This window comes from Bombina bombina, chromosome 5 (assembly GCF_027579735.1).
Source record: "Bombina bombina isolate aBomBom1 chromosome 5, aBomBom1.pri, whole genome shotgun sequence".
In the NCBI taxonomy this organism is placed as follows: domain Eukaryota; kingdom Metazoa; phylum Chordata; class Amphibia; order Anura; family Bombinatoridae; genus Bombina; species Bombina bombina.
In genome coordinates, this window is record NC_069503.1 from 79,791,905 (window position 1) to 79,815,413 (window position 23,509).

General features: G+C 39.8%; 1 protein-coding gene across 1 annotated transcript in view; it reads left to right on the forward strand.

The window, feature by feature from the left end:
* The window catches only part of LOC128659916 (gastrula zinc finger protein XlCGF7.1-like), an 88,016-nt gene that overhangs the window by 32,851 nt on the left and 31,656 nt on the right, over positions 1-23,509 (forward strand). The window lies entirely within an intron of this gene.

Consider the following 23,509-nt stretch of genomic DNA (forward strand, 5'->3'; position numbering starts at 1 on the left):
AATAAATAAGACACACATTCTAAAAATTAATGACTCTAGTGGGAAAGCACACACTTCCTCTGAAAAAATTGCAGAAGCGTTCCGCGCATATTATGAGAACCTATATAACTTGCAGGAACACCCCCTAGAAAGTATAGATACATTTTTAGATATCTTAAAATTACCGGAAATAGAGGAGGAAGAGAGGGATCGCTTAAACAAGCCCTTCTCAATAAATGAGATAAAGAAAGTTATTAGAGAATTCCCGAATGAGAAAGCACCAGGCCCAGACGGATTTGCAATATACTATTATAAAAAATATATAGATATCCTCACCCCACATTTACTTAGCTTGTTCCAGTATATAGCAGAAAATAACCCACCCCTAGATGAATCATTGAAAGCGCATACAGTAGTGCTGCCTAAGCCGGGCAAAAAAACAAATAGAGTGGAAAACTTTAGACCTATCTCGTTACTCAACAATTATATGAAAATTTATGCTAAACTGCTTTCTTCTAGATTAAATTCTGTTATACCCCGGTTAATTGACAAGGACCAAGTAGGTTTCGTGTTAAATAGGGAGGCAAGGGACAATACAATAAGGGCAGTGAATTTGATAGATTACGCAGTGTCAGAGGGTGTCCAGCTGGTTTTGATCTCCACGGACGCGGAGAAAGCTTTCAACCGAGTCCGATGGAGATTCTTAAAAGCAGTTCTGGGGAAGTTTGGCCTGGGGACCTCCTTTATTACAAAAATTATGACCTTGTATCACTCCCCTACTGCACAAGTGCGGGTGAATGGCATGTTATCTAAGCCTTTCCGAATAAGCAATGGCACGAGACAGGGGTGCCCCCTGTCCCCTCTGCTATTCGCCTGCGTAGTGGAAGCATTAGCGGTAAAAATTAGAAAAGAAAAAAAAATTGAGGGAGTTAGAATCAGAGAGACTGATTATAAAATTATGTTATACGCGCACGACATTCTATTCTCTCTCACCAATCCAATTGAGTCGGTTCCCCTAATAATGCAACACTTGATGGAATTCCAGTCTGCATCAAACTTTTTGATTAATAAGTCAAAATCAGAGATACTCAATGTTTCCCTACCTCAAACACACCTTACACAGTTGAAACAAATATGCCCCTTCAAATGGCAAGATAAATCTTTAAAATATCTGGGGATTTATTTTACGGATAATCCACACGACCTCTTTCAGATTAATTACATCCCATTACAGCGACGAATAATAGCTGATCTATCCTCATGGAGATCTCTATATACTTCATGGCTAGGAAGAATAAGTATTTTCAAAATGAATGTGTTACCACGAATTCTATATGTACTAAAAGCTCTACCTATCCCCCTACCGCTTTCTTTCCTCCCCTCTCTGCAATCCAAAATACTAGAATTTGTTTGGGACAAGAAAAGCGCTAGAATAAATTCAAATATTATGTGCACACCATTACTGAGCGGGGGGCTTGGAGTACCCGATCTGGTTAAATATAGGTACTCAGTTCATTTACAGAGAATTCTTGACTGGTGATACAATTTCCAAAATAAGACGTGGGTACAAATTGAACATGAAGTGGCAGACATAAAGCATCTAGGGGCCCAGTGCTGGACCAATTCAGAGGGACGATTCAGGGACAATAAACTGAATATGCTAGGCACTGAAACTTTCAGGATTTGGGGTAGGGTACTACTGAAATTCTCACATATCTCATCTACAAACTCCCCCCTGACACCGTTATTGGAAAACAAAGCGTTCACCCCGGGGGTGGGCCGGCCACATCATACCTCGGATGTGACAAATAGAACACTACAGGTGTTCCAGTTGGGGAATGAAAATAGAATGCAAACAAGAGGAGAATTGATAGAAGGGGTCTCTCGGTATTTAAAAACTGGTTGTTCCACCACCAATCCACCTTGTTTATCTTTAGACATGGTGACAGGAAAAATCTGATTAGGCCCATGACACAATTTGAGGTAATGTGCTCCTCGGCAAAACCACTGCATCATACTCTATCTCTATTATATAAATTGCTACAAGTACAGCCCCCGGGACATGTACCTTACTATTTAGAGAGATGGAATGCAGAATCGGGCACTGACATTAGCTACAGAGAAATCAAAACTATCTTACATAACATCCCAAAGTCCTCGGTATCAGCTAATACCATAGAGTTAAATATAAAGATACTACATAGATGGTACATGACCCCAGTTAGGATACATAAACTTTTTAATACACAAAGTAATACATGCTGGCGATGTGGCTTGGAGAGGGGGACCATGTCTTATATATGGTGGTCCTGCACCAACATAGCCTCTGTATGGGAAAATATAGCCACAGAGGCCTCTAAGGTATTAGGCAGAGCACTTCCAATAGACCCTAAGCTATGGCTTTTCCTGTGCACCCCTAAAAGGTTTTCAACAGCACAAAAAAAGATGTTACACATTCTGAGAAATGGCATGAAAATACTACTGGCACAGAAATGGAAATCACGCGATGTCCCTGACATTGCACAGTGGATCCATAAATGCAACGATATTGTAAGGTTAGAGGAGTATTATTATATGAAGATCAAATGTATCAACTTGTATGTGCAGATACAGTCGATGTGGGAGGAGTATGTGAGACAGAAATTTATACCCCAAGGGACAGCTATAGGACCCCCGATCACTTAAATACATTACCCCGTGGATGCGAGGTATAGGGCCCAGTAAGATACAACAGCACTAGGAGGGGCGGGGGTAATCAGCTCTGTCCTGTATGGTATGCCAGTAAGTCCTCTAATAGACAATAGACCCCGAGATTTAATCAGCAGTTTTTCCATCTGAGTTGTTTTTGTTTATGTTGTAGTTCATTATATGTTTTATTGTTATCTGTATGAACATGTAAAAATGGCATCTAATGTATACGCTCCAATGGTTCTTTTTGTTGTAATGGCATATAAGACAACTGTATTCACGACTTATGTATTTGAACTTTGGATGTTATTGTACTGCTCACCAGAGATCTCATATCTTTGAGCCCTTTTAACTTTTTTTGTGCAATAATTTTTTAAAATATCTTTTATTAGACAGTGTTATGAGTGTAACTGTAATTTGTAATGTTTTTTTTTTTATGGGGAGTCTTACTACGCATCCAATAACACAAAAAAGGGAGGAGTAGGCATATTATTTAAAAGGCATTCCATTTCAGGCACATAAAATTGTGAAAGACAAACAGGGCAGATTTCTTATTCTAGTGGGCTCATTATTTCACAAACAAGTAACGTTAGACAACACATACGCACCGAACACAGCGCAAGGCGCCTTTTTTAAAACCCTGTCCAATGCAATCTTAGCAGTAGTCAAAGGCCCCTTAATAGTATGCGGAGATTTGAACTGCACTCTGGACCCCACAATAGACAACTCTACAGGCACTTCGTCCATTGCCCACGCAATTATTAACAAACTTAAGATGTGCCTTAGAGAGCTCACGCTGCATGATGTGTGGAGGATTTTACGTAGAAATGAGAGAGATTATACATTTTACTCACACCCTCATGCTAGGTTCTCGAGGATAGATTACATCCTCACAGATGTTACTAGTATAGCTATAGCATTAGTTAGAAGCTGCCAGATCTTGCCAGCGTCGTGGACAGATCATTCTATGGTGAGCTGCAACATGAGATGGGACACTAGAGATAGAACAGACTACTTGTGGAAACTAGATGATAGGATATTGGATGACCCGATATATTCGGAAAGAATAGAAAAGGCTTTAAACATTTTTTTTCAGATTAACTCAAATAGTGGAGTAGACGTCAGGTATTGCTGGGAGGCGCATAAAGCGGTTATGAGAGGAGAGTTCATGAGCATGAGGGCACATCAGATGAAACAGCAGAGAACTTACTTTAACTCTGTATTATACAAATTAGAAGACTTAGAAAAAGACCATAAAAAGAACCCAGGGGATTCTAAGATACTAGATCTCTTAGTGGAGTATAGGGGCAAGCTTAATGGAATAATAGATAAAGAGTGTAAGACCATAGCACTCAAGCTTAAACAGCAGAACTACGAAGGGCATAATAAATGCAGTAAATTGTTTGAGAGGAAATTGAAGCGTAGAATAAATAAGACACACATTCTAAAAATTAATGACTCTAGTGGGAAAGCACACACTTCCTCTGAAAAAATTGCAGAAGCGTTCCGCGCATATTATGAGAACCTATATAACTTGCAGGAACACCCCCTAGAAAGTATAGATAAATTTTTAGATATCTTAAAATTACCGGAAATAGAGGAGGAAGAGAGGGATCGCTTAAACAAGCCCTTCTCAATAAATGAGATAAAGAAAGTTATTAGAGAATTCCCGAATGAGAAAGCACCAGGCCCAGACGGATTTGCAATATACTATTATAAAAAATATATAGATATCCTCACCCCACATTTACTTAGCTTGTTCCAGTATATAGCAGAAAATAACCCACCCCTAGATGAATCATTGAAAGCGCATATAGTAGTGCTGCCTAAGCCGGGCAAAAAAACAAATAGAGTGGAAAACTTTAGACCTATCTCGTTACTCAACAATTATATGAAAATTTATGCTAAACTGCTTTCTTCTAGATTAAATTCTGTTATACCCCGGTTAATTGACAAGGACCAAGTAGGTTTCGTGTTAAATAGGGAGGCAAGGGACAATACAATAAGGGCAGTGAATTTGATAGATTACGCAGTGTCAGAGGGTGTCCAGCTGGTTTTGATCTCCACGGACGCGGAGAAAGCTTTCAACCGAGTCCGATGGAGATTCTTAAAAGCAGTTCTGGGGAAGTTTGGCCTGGGGACCTCCTTTATTACAAAAATTATGACCTTGTATCACTCCCCTACTGCACAAGTGCGGGTGAATGGCATGTTATCTAAGCCTTTCCGAATAAGCAATGGCACGAGACAGGGGTGCCCCCTGTCCCCTCTGCTATTCGCCTGCGTAGTGGAAGCATTAGCGGTAAAAATTAGAAAAGAAAAAAAAATTGAGGGAGTTAGAATCAGAGAGACTGATTATAAAATTATGTTATACGCGCACGACATTCTATTCTCTCTCACCAATCCAATTGAGTCGGTTCCCCTAATAATGCAACACTTGATGGAATTCCAGTCTGCATCAAACTTTTTGATTAATAAGTCAAAATCAGAGATACTCAATGTTTCCCTACCTCAAACACACCTTACACAGTTGAAACAAATATGCCCCTTCAAATGGCAAGATAAATCTTTAAAATATCTGGGGATTTATTTTACGGATAATCCACACGACCTCTTTCAGATTAATTACATCCCATTACAGCGACGAATAATAGCTGATCTATCCTCATGGAGATCTCTATATACTTCATGGCTAGGAAGAATAAGTATTTTCAAAATGAATGTGTTACCACGAATTCTATATGTACTAAAAGCTCTACCTATCCCCCTACCGCTTTCTTTCCTCCCCTCTCTGCAATCCAAAATACTAGAATTTGTTTGGGACAAGAAAAGCGCTAGAATAAATTCAAATATTATGTGCACACCATTACTGAGCGGGGGGCTTGGAGTACCCGATCTGGTTAAATATAGGTACTCAGTTCATTTACAGAGAATTCTTGACTGGTGATACAATTTCCAAAATAAGACGTGGGTACAAATTGAACATGAAGTGGCAGACATAAAGCATCTAGGGGCCCAGTGCTGGACCAATTCAGAGGGACGATTCAGGGACAATAAACTGAATATGCTAGGCACTGAAACTTTCAGGATTTGGGGTAGGGTACTACTGAAATTCTCACATATCTCATCTACAAACTCCCCCCTGACACCGTTATTGGAAAACAAAGCGTTCACTCCGGGGGTGGGCCGGCCACATCATACCTCGGATGTGACAAATAGAACACTACAGGTGTTCCAGTTGGGGAATGAAAATAGAATGCAAACAAGAGGAGAATTGATAGAAGGGGTCTCTCGGTATTTAAAAACTGGTTGTTCCACCACCAATCCACCTTGTTTATCTTTAGACATGGTGACAGGAAAAATCTGATTAGGCCCATGACACAATTTGAGGTAATGTGCTCCTCGGCAAAACCACTGCATCATACTCTATCTCTATTATATAAATTGCTACAAGTACAGCCCCCGGGACATGTACCTTACTATTTAGAGAGATGGAATGCAGAATCGGGCACTGACATTAGCTACAGAGAAATCAAAACTATCTTACATAACATCCCAAAGTCCTCGGTATCAGCTAATACCATAGAGTTAAATATAAAGATACTACATAGATGGTACATGACCCCAGTTAGGATACATAAACTTTTTAATACACAAAGTAATACATGCTGGCGATGTGGCTTGGAGAGGGGGACCATGTCTTATATATGGTGGTCCTGCACCAACATAGCCTCTGTATGGGAAAATATAGCCACAGAGGCCTCTAAGGTATTAGGCAGAGCACTTCCAATAGACCCTAAGCTATGGCTTTTCCTGTGCACCCCTAAAAGGTTTTCAACAGCACAAAAAAAGATGTTACACATTCTGAGAAATGGCATGAAAATACTACTGGCACAGAAATGGAAATCACGCGATGTCCCTGACATTGCACAGTGGATCCATAAATGCAACGATATTGTAAGGTTAGAGGAGTATTATTATATGAAGATCAAATGTATCAACTTGTATGTGCAGATACAGTCGATGTGGGAGGAGTATGTGAGACAGAAATTTATACCCCAAGGGACAGCTATAGGACCCCCGATCACTTAAATACATTACCCCGTGGATGCGAGGTATAGGGCCCAGTAAGATACAACAGCACTAGGAGGGGCGGGGGTAATCAGCTCTGTCCTGTATGGTATGCCAGTAAGTCCTCTAATAGACAATAGACCCCGAGATTTAATCAGCAGTTTTTCCATCTGAGTTGTTTTTGTTTATGTTGTAGTTCATTATATGTTTTATTGTTATCTGTATGAACATGTAAAAATGGCATCTAATGTATACGCTCCAATGGTTCTTTTTGTTGTAATGGCATATAAGACAACTGTATTCACGACTTATGTATTTGAACTTTGGATGTTATTGTACTGCTCACCAGAGATCTCATATCTTTGAGCCCTTATAACTTTTTTTGTGCAATAATTTTTTAAAATATCTTTTATTAGACAGTGTTATGAGTGTAACTGTAATTTGTAATGGTTTTTTTTTTAAGTGTTTTGTGCAACTTTTTAATTTCAGAAAATAGTTAACCACAGCTCTGAGATCGTTAGCACAATCGCTATTTTGCTCAACTTGCAATATCAGCGGAATTAAAATGGCTTGCAAAAACATATCTCTAGCGCAAAACCGTTTATGCCTCACCCTCTATGTTTTTTGATTAGTCGCAAATTAGAAAACTGTAAAGGTGATCCTTTTTATTGTAATTTTATGTAGTTTCTTTTTTTTTTTTTAACCCAATTTTTATTGAAGTCACAAACAGATGTAACATAAAAGTTTCATTAAAAAACGACAATAACAGAGAAAAGATATACATTGCTGGTACAGAGATATTGCCAAGTTTAATAGTACAGGTTGTGCCTACCTATAACACTTTTGTGAACTTAAAGAGTAGTATGCATAGACAATTATTATCAAAATAGTGAGGCCATATTTGGCAGGTTGGATGGAGGAGCAATGATGTCTACTAGGCAAAGTAAACATGTAGAAGAGGCATTTTCTTTTATGTAATTGGCAAGAGTCCATGAGCGAGTAACGTATTGGGATATACAATCCTACCAGGAGGGGCAAAGTTTCCCAAACCTCAAAATGCCTATAAATACACCTCTCACTACACCCAATTCAGTATTACAAACTTTGCCTCCTATGGAGGTGGTGAAGTAAGTTTGTGCTAAGATTTCTAAGTTGATATGCGCTTCTCAGCATTTTGAAGCCCGATTCCTCTCAGAGTACAGTGAATGTCAGAGGGATGTGAAGGGAGTATCACCTATTGAATGCAATGGTTTTCCTCACAGGAGATCTAGTTCATAGGTTCTCTGTTATCGGTCGTAGAGATTCATCTCCTACCTCCCTTATTCAGATCGACGATATACTCTCATATTCCATTACCTCTACTGATAACTGTTTCAGTACTGGTTTGGCTATCTGCTGTATGTTGATGGGTGTCTTTCGGTAAGTATGTTTTCATTACTTAAGACACTCTCAGCTATGGTTTGGCACTTTATGTGTTATTATAAAGTTCTAAATATATGTATTGTACTTATATTTGCCATGAGTAAGGTTTATGCATATTTCCTTTTGCAGACTATCAGTTTCATATTTGGGGAAAAAACATATTTAGGAAAATATTTTTCTTACCTGGGGTATAGTCTTTTTTCAATTGACTGCTTTTTTCCTTAAAATTTGCGGGCAAAATTAGGCTCGCAAGGGTGCAAAATGTCAAAATTTATTGCGTCACTCTGTGGTGAGAATTTTTTTTGGCGCAAAGGTACGTTCAATGACGCAAATTCGGCATCTTAGTTAACACCGAGTTCCTTGCACAATTTTGCGTCTACAATGATGCAAGTGTGTCATTTCCAGATGTTGTTAGTGCCAAAAAAATGTCAGTTTGCATTGTGCGTCGTACTTGGCGCCAAATCATTTCCTTATTTAAAACCCCATTCCTATATGCCTCTTGCATTTTTCTATGTCAGAGGGCTATGCTATTTGCATTTTTGTCCCATTCAGGAAACTGCCATATAAGGAAATTGATCATTTTGCTTTATATGTTGTTTTTTCTCTTACATTTGCAAGATGTCTCAATCTGATCCTGTCAGAAACAGAAACCACTGTTGGAACCCTGCTGCCTGATAACAGTTCTACCAAAGCTAAGTGCATCTGTTGTAAATTTGTGGAGATTATATCTCCAGCTGTGGTATGTAATAGTTATCATGATAAGCTTTTACATGCAGAGAATGTGTCCATCAGTAATAGTACAATGCCTATTGTTCCTTCAATATCTAATGCACATGATATACCTGTGAATATAAAAGATTTTATTGCTGATGCGATTCAGAAGGCTTTGTCTGCCATCCCGCCTTCTAATAAACGTAAAAGGTCTTTTAAAACTTCTCATAAAGTTGATAACATTTTAAATGACTGACAACATACTGAATTATCCTCCTCTGATCAGGATCTATCTGATTCAGAAGATCCTTCCTCAGATATTGACACTGACAAATCTACTTATATATTTGTTCCTTGTTAAAATATGGTGTTGATTACATTGGATATTGAGGAAACTAGTCCTCTTGATATTAAAACTAGTAAACGTTTAAATTCTGTTTATAAACCTCCTGTGGTTACTCCAGATGTTTTTCCAGTTCCTGATGCTATTTCTGATATGATTTCTAAGGAATGGAATAGGCCTGGTACTTCTTTTTTTCCTTCTTCAATGTTTAAACAAATAATTTCTTCTGTTAAGTGTGATCAGTCCACGGGTCATCATTACTTCTGGGATATTACTCCTCCCCAACAGGAAGTGCAAGAGGATTCACCCAGCAGAGCTGCATATAGCTCCTCCCCTCTACGTCACTCCCAGTCATTCTCTTGCACCCAACGACTAGATAGGATGTGTGAGAGGACTATGGTGATTATACTTAGTTTTATATCTTCAATCAAAAGTTTGTTATTTTAAAATAGCACCGGAGTGTGTTATTACCTCTCTGGCAGAGTTTGAAGAAGAATCTACCAGAGTTTTGCTATGATTTTAGCCGGAGTAGTTAAGATCATATTGCTGTTCTCGGCCATCTGAGGAGTGAGGTAAACTTCAGATCAGGGGACAGCGGGCAGATGAATCTGCATAGAGGTATGTAGCAGTTTTTATTTTCTGACAATGGAATTGATGAGAAAATCCTGCCATACCGATATAATGTCATGTATGTATACTTTACACTTCAGTATTCTGGGGAATGGTACTTCACTAGAATTACACTGTAAGAAATACATAAAGCTGTTTAATAACTAGAGATTATGTTTAACGTTTTTGCTGGAATGTAAAATCGTTTTTCATTTGCTGAGGTACTGAGTGAATAAATGTTTGGGCACTATTTTTCCACTTGGCAGTTGCTTAATCTGTTTTTCTGACAGTTTCTGTTCTCCCTCACTGCTGTGTGTGAGGGGGAGGGGCCGTTTTTTGGCGCTTTTTCTATGCATCAAATATTTCAGTCAGCAACTCATTGTATTCCCTGCATGATCCGGTTCATCTCTACAGAGCTCAGGGGTCTTCAAAACTTATTTTGAGGGAGGTAATTTCTCTCAGCAGAGCTGTGAGAATTATAGTTTGACTGAGATAAAAAACGTTTATTCTGTAATTTGTTTCCTGCTTTCAGAATTTGTTATCTTTGCTAATGGGATTAAACCTTTGCTAAAGTTGTGTTGTTTACAAGGATTGAGGCTATAACTGTTTCAATTTATTAATTTTCAACTGTCATAGATCTTCTGTGCTTCTTAAAGGCACAGTACATTTTAATATTATTCTAATTGAATTGTATTTCCAATTTGCAAGTTTATTTGCTAGTGTGTTAAACATGTCTGATTCAGAGGATGATACCTGTGTCATTTGTTGCAATGCCAAAGTGGAGCCCAATAGAATTTATGTACTAACTGTATTGATGCTACTTTAAATAAAAGTCAATCTGTACAAATTGAACAAATTTCACCAAACAACGAGGGGAGAGTTATGCCGACTAACTCGCCTCACGTGTCAGTACCTACATCTCCCGCTCAGAGGGAGGTGCGTGATATTGTAGCGCCGAGTACATCTGGGCGGCCATTACAAATCACATTACAGGATATGGCTACTGTTATGACTGAGGTTTTGGCTAAATTACCAGAACTAAGAGGTAAGCGTGATCACTCTGGGGTGAGAACAGAGTGCGCTGATAATATTAGGGCCATGTCAGACACTGCGTCACAGGTGGCAGAACATGAGGACGGAGAACTTCATTCTGTGGGTGACGGTTCTGATCCAAACAGACTGGATTCAGATATTTCAAATTTTAAATTTAAACTGGAAAACCTCCGTGTATTACTAGGGGAGGTGTTAGCGGCTCTGAATGATTGTAACACAGTTGCAATACCAGAGAAAATGTGTAGGTTGGATAAATATTTTGCGGTACCGACGAGTACTGAGGTTTTTCCTATACCTAAGAGACTTACTGAAATTGTTACTAAGGAGTGGGATAGACCCGGTGTGCCGTTCTCACCCCCTCCGATATTTAGAAAAATGTTTCCAATAGACGCCACCACAAGGGACTTATGGCAAACGGTCCCTAAGGTGGAGGGAGCAGTTTCTACCTTAGCTAAGCGTACCACTATCCCGGTGGAGGATAGCTGTGCTTTTTCAGATCCAATGGATAAAAAGTTAGAGGGTTACCTTAAGAAAATGTTTGTTCAACAAGGTTTTATATTGCAACCCCTTGCATGCATTGCGCCGAGCACGGCTGCAGCGACATTCTGGATTGAGTCTCTGGAAGAGAACATTGGTTCAGCTACTCTGGACGACATTACGGACAGGCTTAGAGTCCTTAAACTAGCTAATTCATTCATTTCGGAGGCCGTAGTACATCTTACTAAACTTACGGCGAAGAATTCAGGATTCGCCATTCAGGCACGCAGGGCGCTGTGGCTAAAATCCTGGTCAGCTGATGTTACTTCTAAGTCTAAATTGCTTAATATACCTTTCAAAGGGCAGACCTTATTCGGGCCCGGGTTGAAAGAGATTATCGCTGACATTACAGGAGGTAAAGGCCATGCCCTGCCTCAGGACAAAGCCAAGACTAGACAGTCTAATTTTCGTTCCTTTCGTAATTTCAAAGCAGGAGCAGCATCAACTTCCTCTGCACCAAAACAGGAAGGAGCTGTTGCTCGCTACAGACAAGGCTGGAAACCTAACCAGTCCTGGAACAAGGGCAAGCAGACTAGGAAACCTGCTGCTGCCCCTAAAACAGCATGAATTGAGGGCCCCCAATCCGGGATCGGATCTAGTGGGGGGCAGACTTTCTCTCTTCGCCCAGGCTTGGGCAAGAGATGTTCAGGATCCCTGGGCGCTAGAGATAATATCTCAGGGATACCTTCTGGACTTCAAATACTCTCCTCCAAGAGAGAGATTTCATCTGTCAAGATTGTCAACAATCCAGACAAAGAAAGAGGCGTTTCTACGCTGCGTACAAGAGCTCTTGTTAATGGGAGTAATCCATCCAGTTCCACGATCGGAACAGGGACAGGGGTTTTACTCAAATCTGTTTGTGGTTCCCAAAAAAGAGGGAACTTTCAGACCAATCCTGGACTTAAAGATCCTAAACAAATTCCTAAGAGTTCCATCGTTCAAGATGGAGACTATTCGGACAATTTTACCTATGATCCAAGAGGGTCAATACATGACCACTGTAGATTTAAAAGATGCTTACCTTCACATACCGATTCACAAAGATCATTATCGGTACCTAAGGTTTGCCTTCCTAGACAGGCATTACCAGTTTGTGGCTCTTCCATTCGGATTGGCTACAGCTCCAAGAATCTTCACAAAGGTTCTGGGTGCTCTTCTGGCGGTACTAAGACCGCGGGGAATCTCGGTAGCTCCATACCTAGACGACATTCTGATACAAGCTTCAAGCTTTCAAACTGCCAAGTCTCATACAGAGTTAGTGCTGGCATTTCTAAGGTCACATGGATGGAAGGTGAACGAAAAGAAAAGTTCACTCGTTCCACTCACAAGAGTTCCCTTCCTGGGGACTCTTATAGATTCTGTAGAAATGAAGATTTACCTGACAGAGGACAGGCTAACAAGACTTCAAAGTGCTTGCCGCACCCTTCATTCCATTCAACACCCGTCAGTGGCTCAATGCATGGAGGTAATCGGCTTAATGGTAGCGGCAATGGACATAGTACCCTTTGCACGCTTACACCTCAGACCACTGCAACTGTGCATGCTAAGTCAGTGGAATGGGGATTACTCAGACTTATCCCCTTCTCTGAATCTGGATCAAGAGACCAGAAATTCTCTTCTATGGTGGCTTTCTCGGCCACATCTGTCCAGGGGGATGCCATTCAGCAGACCAGACTGGACAATTGTAACAACAGACGCCAGCCTTCTAGGTTGGGGTGCCGTCTGGAATTCTCTGAAGGCTCAGGGACAATGGAGTCAGGAGGAGAGTCTCCTGCCAATAAACATTCTGGAATTGAGAGCAGTTCTCAATGCCCTCCTGGCTTGGCCCCAGTTGACAACTCGGGGGTTCATCAGGTTTCAGTCGGACAACATCACGACTGTAGCTTACATCAACCATCAGGGAGGGACAAGAAGCTCCCTAGCTATGATGGAAGTATCAAAGATAATTTGCTGGGCAGAGTCTCACTCTTGCCACCTGTCAGCAATCCACATCCCGGGAGTGGAGAACTGGGAGGCGGATTTCTTAAGTCGTCAGACTTTTCATCCGGGGGAGTGGGAACTTCATCCGGAGGTCTTTGCCCAAATACTTCGACGTTGGGGCAAACCAGAGATAGATCTCATGGCGTCTCGACAGAACGCCAAGCTTCCTCGTTACGGGTCCAGATCCAGGGATCCAGGAGCAGTCCTGATAGATGCTCTGACAGCACCTTGGGACTTCAGGATGGCTTACGTGTTTCCACCCTTCCCGTTGCTTCCTCGATTGATTGCCAGAATCAAACAAGAGAGAGCATCAGTGATTCTAATAGCACCTGCGTGGCCACGCAGGACTTGGTATGCAGACCTGGTGGACATGTCATCCTGTCCACCTTGGTCTCTACCTCTGAAACAGGACCTTCTGATACAGGGTCCCTTCAAACATCAAAATCTAACTTCTCTGAAGCTGACTGCTTGGAAATTGAACGCTTGATTTTATCAAGACGTGGATTTTCTGAGTCAGTTATTGATACCTTAATACAGGCTAGGAAACCTGTTACCAGAAAGATTTACCATAAGATATGGCGTAAATACCTATATTGGTGTGAATCCAAAGGTTACTCTTGGAGTAAGGTTAGGATTCCTAGGATATTGTCTTTTCTACAAGAAGGTTTAGAAAAGGGTTTATCTGCTAGTTCATTAAAGGGACAGATCTCAGCTCTGTCCATTCTGTTACACAAACGTCTGTCAGAAGTTCCTGACGTCCAGGCTTTTTGTCAGGCTTTGGCCAGAATTAAGCCTGTGTTTAAAACTGTTGCTCCACCATGGAGTTTAAACCTTGTTCTTAATGTTTTACAGGGCGTTCCGTTTGAACCCCTTCATTCCATTGATATAAAGTTGTTATCTTGGAAAGTTCTATTTTTAATGGCTATTTCCTCGGCTCGAAGAGTCTCTGAATTATCAGCCTTACATTGTGATTCTCCTTATTTGATTTTTCATTCGGATAAGGTAGTCCTGCGTACTAAACCTGGGTTCTTACCTAAGGTAGTTACTAACAGGAATATCAATCAAGAGATTGTTGTTCCTTCTTTATGCCCAAATCCTTCTTCAAAGAAGGAACGTCTTCTGCACAACCTGGATGTAGTCCGTGCTCTAAAATTTTACTTACAGGCAACTAAGGAATTTCGACAAACGTCTTCTCTGTTTGTCATTTACTCTGGGCAGAGGAGAGGTCAAAAAGCTTCCGCTACCTCTCTTTCTTTTTGGCTTCGTAGCATAATTCGTTTAGCTTATGAGACTGCTGGACAGCAGCCTCCTGAAAGAATTACAGCTCATTCTACTAGAGCTGTGGCTTCCACTTGGGCCTTCAAGAATGAGGCCTCTGTTGAACAGATTTGCAAGGCTGCAACTTGGTCTTCGCTTCATACTTTTTCCAAATTTTACAAATTTGACACTTTTGCTTCATCGGAGGCTATTTTTGGGAGAAAGGTTCTTCAGGCAGTGGTTCCTTCTGTATAAAGAGCCTGCCTATCCCTCCCGTCATCCGTGTACTTTTGCTTTGGTATTGGTATCCCAGAAGTAATGATGACCCGTGGACTGATCACACTTAACAGAAGAAAACATAATTTATGCTTACCTGATAAATTCCTTTCTTCTGTAGTGTGATCAGTCCACGGCCCGCCCTGTTTTTAAGGCAGGTAAATATTTTTTAATTTTTACTCCAGTCACCACTTCACCCTTGGCTTTTCCTTTCTCGTTGGTCCTTGGTCGAATGACTGGGAGTGACGTAGAGGGGAGGAGCTATATGCAGCTCTGCTGGGTGAATCCTCTTGCACTTCCTGTTGGGGAGGAGTAATATCCCAGAAGTAATGATGACCCGTGGACTGATCACACTACAGAAGAAAGGAATTTATCAGGTAAGCATAAATTATGTTATCCTGGGGGGCGGAGCCAGCTATGAATGAAGAAAGACAAACATGTAAAGAGCTCCTGACAACAAATAGATTAAAAGGCAGCTTTGACTTTAGGAAAAAATCTTTTATGCACTAAAAAAGGATCCCTACAGCACCCAGAGTCACTGGATACCCCAGGTGATTGATTGGCGTCTTTTGGACCTGAGTTTGTAATAGAAACCTAACCACGATGGAGGCCTCAGAGGATTGGGAATCAGAGATGGCGCATCTCCTTGCGGCTCATTTCTCCGGCCTGGCGCTGGCATTGCGCAGCAGGCAACAACAACATGTATACACAAGGAGCTAACCGGCCTCTAGATCACGGCAATGAAATCTCTGAGGTTGACACTCTTCATAGCAGATGCGCTGATGCTTATGTTCGCCAGAGTGCGGGCGGCTATAATGGATATCTTCAACAAGCAGAGGACACTGCATACTGTGGCAGGGAGAAATTACACCATGTTGTGCGCAACTATATTGATAAAGAAGATGAGCACAAGTATATTGAGAACTCTGTACTCTGGCAGCCTAAGGTGACGATATACTCCCTGTACGGTACAGAAGGACCTGCGGATTTCAGTGTAGCTACACAAGATGGAGTCGCTGTTAGACAAGCTACTGTCTTCTCCCCAGCTCCCACAGTGATTGAGAGCACGCAAGATCTGGGGACAGGCAAGCTTACCATTGAGAGTAATTGTGTAGTAACAGCAAAAGCTCTAAACTTGTTATACTCTGTTCCGGTGAAAGATCGCCCTAACTTGGACTACCCGCTGGAAGCGCTCGCTGAGTGGCTAGTTAAGGTACCCCACGTTTTATCAGGTCTGGGGAGGCATAAGGATTTTATAGCTCTTGGGCCTGGAGGGTTAGCCTTGCTAGATACCCGAGCTACTACAAGAGATTATGCAGAGGCTTTTATTACAGGTCCTGTGTTTCTGCTGGCTGCAGTGCATTGTCAGAGCCGTTCCGGAGTAGGCTAAAACCTAAGATCATCAGTCGTGGCTCTCAGTCGTCTTGGAATCTATCTAAAAGTAAATGGGTCCTTGTATTTGTGACTGATTGGAGCTGCTTGGACTTTAAATAAAGGGTATGCGTTGTGAATTAATGTGCATATGGGCAATCGTCTTTATTTACTATGCTGGACATTTATTTTACTCCCAATAGTCGATTACTCAAGAGACTATGGCCTCTAGTTATCAACGTGTCTACTTTACCTGCCTTCGCCGGCCCAATACGCCTGCCTAAGCTCGCCTACGATCGCCTCCGCGGACCTGAATACGTTCGCCAAAGTTATCAATAAAGCTGTCAAAAAGCTGCGCACCAAGTATGGGGCGATGAGCAGCGGACTGTAATAGTTATGACTCATCCGATCTCGCTGCTCTTCGGCTTTTTTACAGCTTTATTGCTAGCCTGTCACTAAGCACCCACAGTAAACTACACTGTTCTACCCCCTATACCGGCGCCCCCGGAGCCCCCCGCAACTAAATAAAGTTATTAACCCCTAAACCGCCGCTCCTAGACCCCGCCGCAACTATAATAAATGTATTAACCCCTAAACCGCCGCTCCCGGACACCGCCGCCACCTACATTATATCTATTAACCCCTATCCTGCCCCCCCCATACCGCCGCCACCTATATTAAAGTTATTAACCCCTATCCTGCAGATCCGGACCTCGCCGCAACTAAATAAATAGTTTAACCCCTAAACCGCCGTTCCCGGACCCCGCCGCAACCTATATTAAACTTATGAACCCCTAATCTGCCCCCCCCTACACCGTTGCCACCTATAATAAATTTATTAACCCCTATCCTGCCCCCCCTACACAGCCACCACTGTAATAAAATTATTAACCCCTAAACCTAAGTCTAACCCTAACACCCCCCAAACTTAAATATTAATTAAATAAATCTAAATAATATTTCTCTTATTAAAGGGACAGTCAAGTCTAAAAAAAACTTTCATGTTTTAAATAGGGTAAGCAATTTTAAACAACTTCCCAATTTAATTTTATCACCAATTTTGCTTTGTTCTCTTGGTATTCTTAGTTGAAAGCTAAAAGTAGGAGGTTCATATGCTAATTCCTTAGACCTTGAAGACTGCCTCTAATCTGAATACATTTTGACCACTAGAGGGCATTAGTTCACATGTTTCATATAGATAACATTGAGCTCATGCACGTAAAGTGACCTAGGACTGAGCAGTGATTGGCTAAACTGCATGTCTGTCAAAAGAACTGAAATAAGGGGGCAGTCAGCAGAAGCTTAGATACAAGATAATTACAGAGGTAAAACATGTATTATTATAACTGTGTTGGTTATGCAAAACTGGGGAATGGGTAATAAAGGGATTGTCTTTCTTTTTAAACAACAAAAATTCTGGTGTTGACTGTCGCTTTAACTAAATTATTCCTATTTAAAACTAAATACTTACCTGTAAAATAAACCCTAAGATAGCTACAATGTAATTATTAATGATTTATATTTATTTTACAGGTAACTTTGTATTTATTTTAGCTAGTTAGAATAGTTATTAAATAGTTATTAACTATTTAATAACTACCTAGCTAAAAGAAATACAAAATTACCTGTAAAATAAATCCTAACCTAAGTTACAATTAAACCTAACACTACACTATCATTAAATTAATTAAATAAATTAGCTACAAAAAACTACAATTAAATTCAATTAAATAAACTTTTCAAAAATATTACAACAATTTTAAGCTACTTACACCTAATCTAAGCCCCCTAATAAAATAATAAAGCCCCCTAAAATAAAAAAATTCCCTACCCTATTCTACATTTAAAAGTTACCAGCTCTATTACCTTACCAGCCCTTAAAAGGGACTTTTGCGGGGCATGCCCAAAAGAAAACAGCTCTTTTGCATGTAAAATAAAAATGCAACCCCCCAACATTAAAGCCCACCACCCACATACCCCTAATCTAACCCAAACCCCCCTTAAATAAACCTAACACTACCCCCCTGAAGATCATCCTACCTTGAGTCCTCTTCAGCCAGCCGACCACCGATGGAACTGAAGAAGAGATCCGGAGCGGCAGAAGTCATCATCCAAGGGGCGCTGAAGAGGTCTTCCATCCGATTGAAGTCTTCATCCAAGCAGCGTCTTCAATCTTCATCCATCCGGAGCGGAGCCATCTTCAGACGAGCCGACGCGGAGCCATCCTTTTCTTCCTGACGACTAACGACGAATGACGGTACCTTTAAGTAATGTCATCCAAGATGGCATCCCTTCAATTCCGATTGGCTGATAGGATTCTATCAGCCAATCGGAATTAAGGTAGGAAAAATCTGATTGGCTGATTTAATCAACCAATCAGATTGAAGTTCAATCCAATTGACTGATCCAATCAGCCAATCAGATTGAGCTCGCATTCTATTGGCTGTTCCGATCAGCCAATAGAATGCGAGCTCAATCTTATTGGCTGATTCAATCGGCCAATCAGATTTTTCCTACCTTAATTCCGATTGGCTGATAGAATCCTATCAGCCAATCGAGATTGAAGGGACGCCATCTTGGATGACGTCACTTAAAGGTACCGTCATTCGTCGTTAGTCGTCGGGAAGAAGAGGATGGCTCTGCATCAGCTCATCTGAAGATGGCTCCGCTCCGGATGGATGAAGATTGAAGACGCCGCTTGGATGAAGACTTCAATCGGATGGAAGACCTCTTCAGCGCCCCTTGGATGATGACTTCAATCGGATGGAAGACTTCTTCAGCGCCTCTTGGATGATGACTTCTGCCGCTCCGGATCTCTTCTTCAGTTCCATCGGTGGTCGGTTGGCTGAAGAGGACTCAAGGTAGGATGATCTTCAGGAGGGTAGTGTTAGGTTTATTTAAGGGGGGTTTGGGTTAGATTAGGGGTATGTGGGTGGTGGGTTTTAATTTTGGGGGAGGGTTGTATTTTTATTTTACAGGCAAAAGAGCTGTTTTCTTGGGGCATGCCCCGCAAAAGGCCCTTTTAAGGGCTGGTAAGGTAATAGAGCTGGTAACTTTTAAATGTAGAATAGGGTAGGGAATTTTTTTTATTTTGGGGGGCTTTGTTATTTTATTAGGGGGCTTAGATTAGGTGTAAGTAGCTTAAAATTGTTGTAATATTTTTTAAATGTTTGTAACTTATTTTTTTTATTTTTTTGTAACTTAGCTTTTTTAATTTTTTGTACTTTAGTTAGTTTATTTAATTGAATTTAATTGTAGTTATTTGTAGCTAATTTATTTAATTAATTTAATGATAGTGTAGTGTTAGGTTTAATTGTAACTTAGGTTAGGATTTATTTTACAGGTAATTTTGTATTTCTTTTAGCTAGGTAGTTATTAAATAGTTAATAACTATTTAATAACTATTCTAACTAGCTAAAATAAATACAAAGTTACCTGTAAAATAAATATAAATCCTAAAATAGCTACAATGTCATTATTAATTACATTGTAGCTATCTTAGGGTTTATTTTACAGGTAAGTATTTAGTTTTAAATAGGAATAATTTATTAAAGTATAGTGTAGTGTTAGGTGTAATTGTAACTTAGGTTAGTTTTTATTTTACAGGTAAATTTCTCTTTATTTTAACTAGGTAGCTATTAAATAGTTAATAAATATTTAATAGCTATTGTACCTAGTTAAAATAAATTGAAAGTTGCCTGTAAAATAAAAATAAATCCTAAAATAGCTACAATATAATTATTATTTATATTGTAGCTATATTAGGGTTTATTTTAAAGGTAAGTATTTAGTTTTAAATAGGATTAATTTAGTTAATAAGAGAAATATTATTTAGATTTATTTAATTAATATTTAAGTTAGGGGGGTGTTAGGGTTAGTGTTAGACTTAGGTTTAGGGGTTAATAATTTTATTACAGTGGCGGCAGTGTAGGGGGGCAGGATAGGGGATAATAAATTTATTATAGGTGGCGACGGTGTAGGGGGGCAGATTAGGGGTTAATAAGTTTAATATAGGTGGCGGCGGGGTCCGGGAGCGGCGGTTTAGGGGTTAAACAATTTATTTAGTTGTGGCGGGGTCCGGGATCGGCAGGATAGGGGTTAATACATATAGTTGCGGCGGGGTCCGGGAGCAGTGGTTTAGGGGTTAATCAGTTTATTATAGTGGCGGTGGGCTCTGGGAGCGGCAGTTTAGGGGGTAATACATTTATTTAGTTACGGCGATGTAGGGGGGGACAGATTAGGGGTGTTTAGACTCAGGGTACATGTTAGGGTGTTAGGTGCAGACATCTCCCATAGGAATCAATGGGATGTCTGGCAGCAGCGAACATGAACTTTCGCTATGGTCAGACTCCCATTGACTCCTATGGGATCCGCCGCCTCCGGGGCGGCGGTTTGAAAACCAGGTACGCTGGGCCGGAAAAATGCCGAGCGTACCTGCTAGTTTTTTGATAACTAGCAAAAGTAGTCAGATAGTGCCGGACTTGTGTGCGGAACATCTGGAGTGACGTACGAATCGATCTGTGTCGGACTGAGTCCGGCGGAACGAAGCTTACATCACTATATTCTACTTTTGCCGGTGTCTAGGGCTTGATAACTAAGGCGAATCAGCCTCGCCACAAATACGCTGCAGAATTCCAGCGTATTTGTGTCAGGATTCCATTTCATGTTTTACTTCTCTCACTTCTCATCACATGGTTCTCTCACTTTCATGTTACTTAAGGCTCCACCTGTCAGCAAACAGGTGCTTAGTTATTTTCATTAGCAGGAGTAACAGCTTACACACAGTCTCTGAGCTGCATTGTTTTTCTCAAACCAACTGCTTTCACAAAGGACTGTTTGCTTGGATTACTCTGGACTATTTTCTACAAGGATTACATCCCCTGAAATATCCTGTTTGCATCCTTGGACTTACAGCTAAGTTACCTCTTAATTTTATTCCTTGCATACTATTTGAGAACTTAACTGCTGAATTGTTATTGTACACTTACAGCATCACTCTTAATTTAACTGGAGCTGACAGGCACTGCAGTTTTCTAAATTACTCTGCACACTATTTCATACTGGGGAATCACTGTCTCCTTTCTCACTTCATAATATATATGCTGCTTTAAGAACAAGACTTTGAGCTCTAAATTTGCAAGCTTGAACTGAAGAGGATTTAACTATTTCAAAATAAAAACTGTTACTTGGTTTTGCAACTGCAAGTCTGGGCATCTTGCCAAATTCCTCTATTACTCTGCAGCAGCTGCTCTCAATAAACACAGTTACAAACTAGCAGCTACATGACAACTGAAGCTTTCTCTGTGACTTGTTAAAAGTATATCTCTTGCAAACCAAACTTACTTCTTACAAGGATTAACCAACTTTCTCCTGCATTACATGTTTATTTAATGTAAGCTTAAAAAATAATTTTTGTTCTCTCAAGTTCTTTAAATTAAAAGCATATTTTTCTTCTATCATTTTTTCATTATTTTTTCCATACTGTGCCAGTCTAACAGTATTGGAAATATTGTGCTTAGAAGGATTCATGTTGTGATAGTACTAACAGCATTGAACCTCTAACTTAATATTAATTCACCACAGGTTTACTGGTCTATGCTCACCTAAAATGCCCAAAAACCCTGGTGATACAAAACAATAATTGATCTGCAGTTGTGTTCCACTTACATAGTTGAAATAGACTTTACAATTTGAGGTTGACGGCTTGATAACTAGGGGCCTTTATATTACAGCTGAACTGGGGGGTTACAATTTGTATGTTTGGTATAGATGTTCATGATTACTATTTTATTATACTCTCAGGTTCTATTTGGGTAACATTATGTGTACACTCTATTCTTATGTTATAGTTAGGCTGTGGGTTTTATTTAATTTAGCCTCCTTATTTCATGCTTAATCACTAATTTAATAGCCAATAATTTATGGGCCGCTTATGACTGTTTCAAATTGGTATTATTATTCCATTGTACATGTTAATGAGTAGACTTGAAATTTCTTGTGTTGGTTTCTTACATAGGCATATTGATTGGTGTTCATCCTGGTAAAGTATTAAAAGACAACTGATAGATTAAAGAGAGAAATTTGTGTTTTAAACTGTATTTCATAGTCTTGATTAGCTCTTAGTTTGCCTTTTGTATGCAAAACATTAATTGTTGCTGTATGCAGCAGACTTAAAGAAATAAAATGTATTTTAAAACTGGTATCCATAGCCCTGTATAGTGTCAAATTTGTATCTTGTAGGCTAAGTAATTTATCTGTGCAATTTCGGATGTTTTAAATTAGAATTGTGTTAGAATAAAGCGTGGGTAAATAGCTGAGTATATTACTTGGAATCTCATTGTGTTAATTGAATGAAAGGCTATTGTAAATAAGGCTAGTTTTAAAGGTAAACTTTTATAAGCTTTGTAAGAAGTATAGCATATCTTAATAGTTTATAAAATTGTTTCATATTCTGGTTCCTAAAGATATATTCCAATGTGTTCATAGATATTAACTAATAAAAAGAATTCAGGTATTTATATTAATTTTATGGTTTCTAGTAGATGCATATTGATTAAGTGTTTATTTTTAAAGGATAATTATTAAATATATTGTATTATAACCCTGCCATAGACTGACATATTATTTGGAGAGCACTACTGAAATTCTTATAAATATACTGACACAGAACTATACCATATTTTGAAGCTTGAGGAGGTCTGTCCAATAATACATTTGTGGGGTTGTTCCTGTTATTCAATGAGCAACAGATTCTTAAGTATCAGCCAATTAGAATCTTGTATTTCCCTATAGGGTTATAATTAACTGTAGAGCCCAGATAAACCATTCTCATTTAATATGAGTCTGATGCTGCTATTTGCACCAGTAATTAATATCACTCAGCTTATGGCCCTGTTGTATCAATCTCATCACATTTACTGATCTAATCATAAATATCTTGTGATCTGCATATTATTTTATTTCTAATGAGGTTATTTTATAATACATTTCTTATTTCTATTATCTGCACCTGTTTATCATCAGAACGTTTATCCCACTGATCTGTGACTGATTCTTGTTGTTAGTAAAGACCTTAGTGAGTGTATTCTGCACCTTCAGCTGCTGCTGTTTATGTCACATGATCACAGACTTAAAGGGACAGGGTCCTGTAAAATTAGTTTCCCCTTAAAATAACAAGAAACCCCAAATGTTTTTCATCATTTAAATAGAACATAT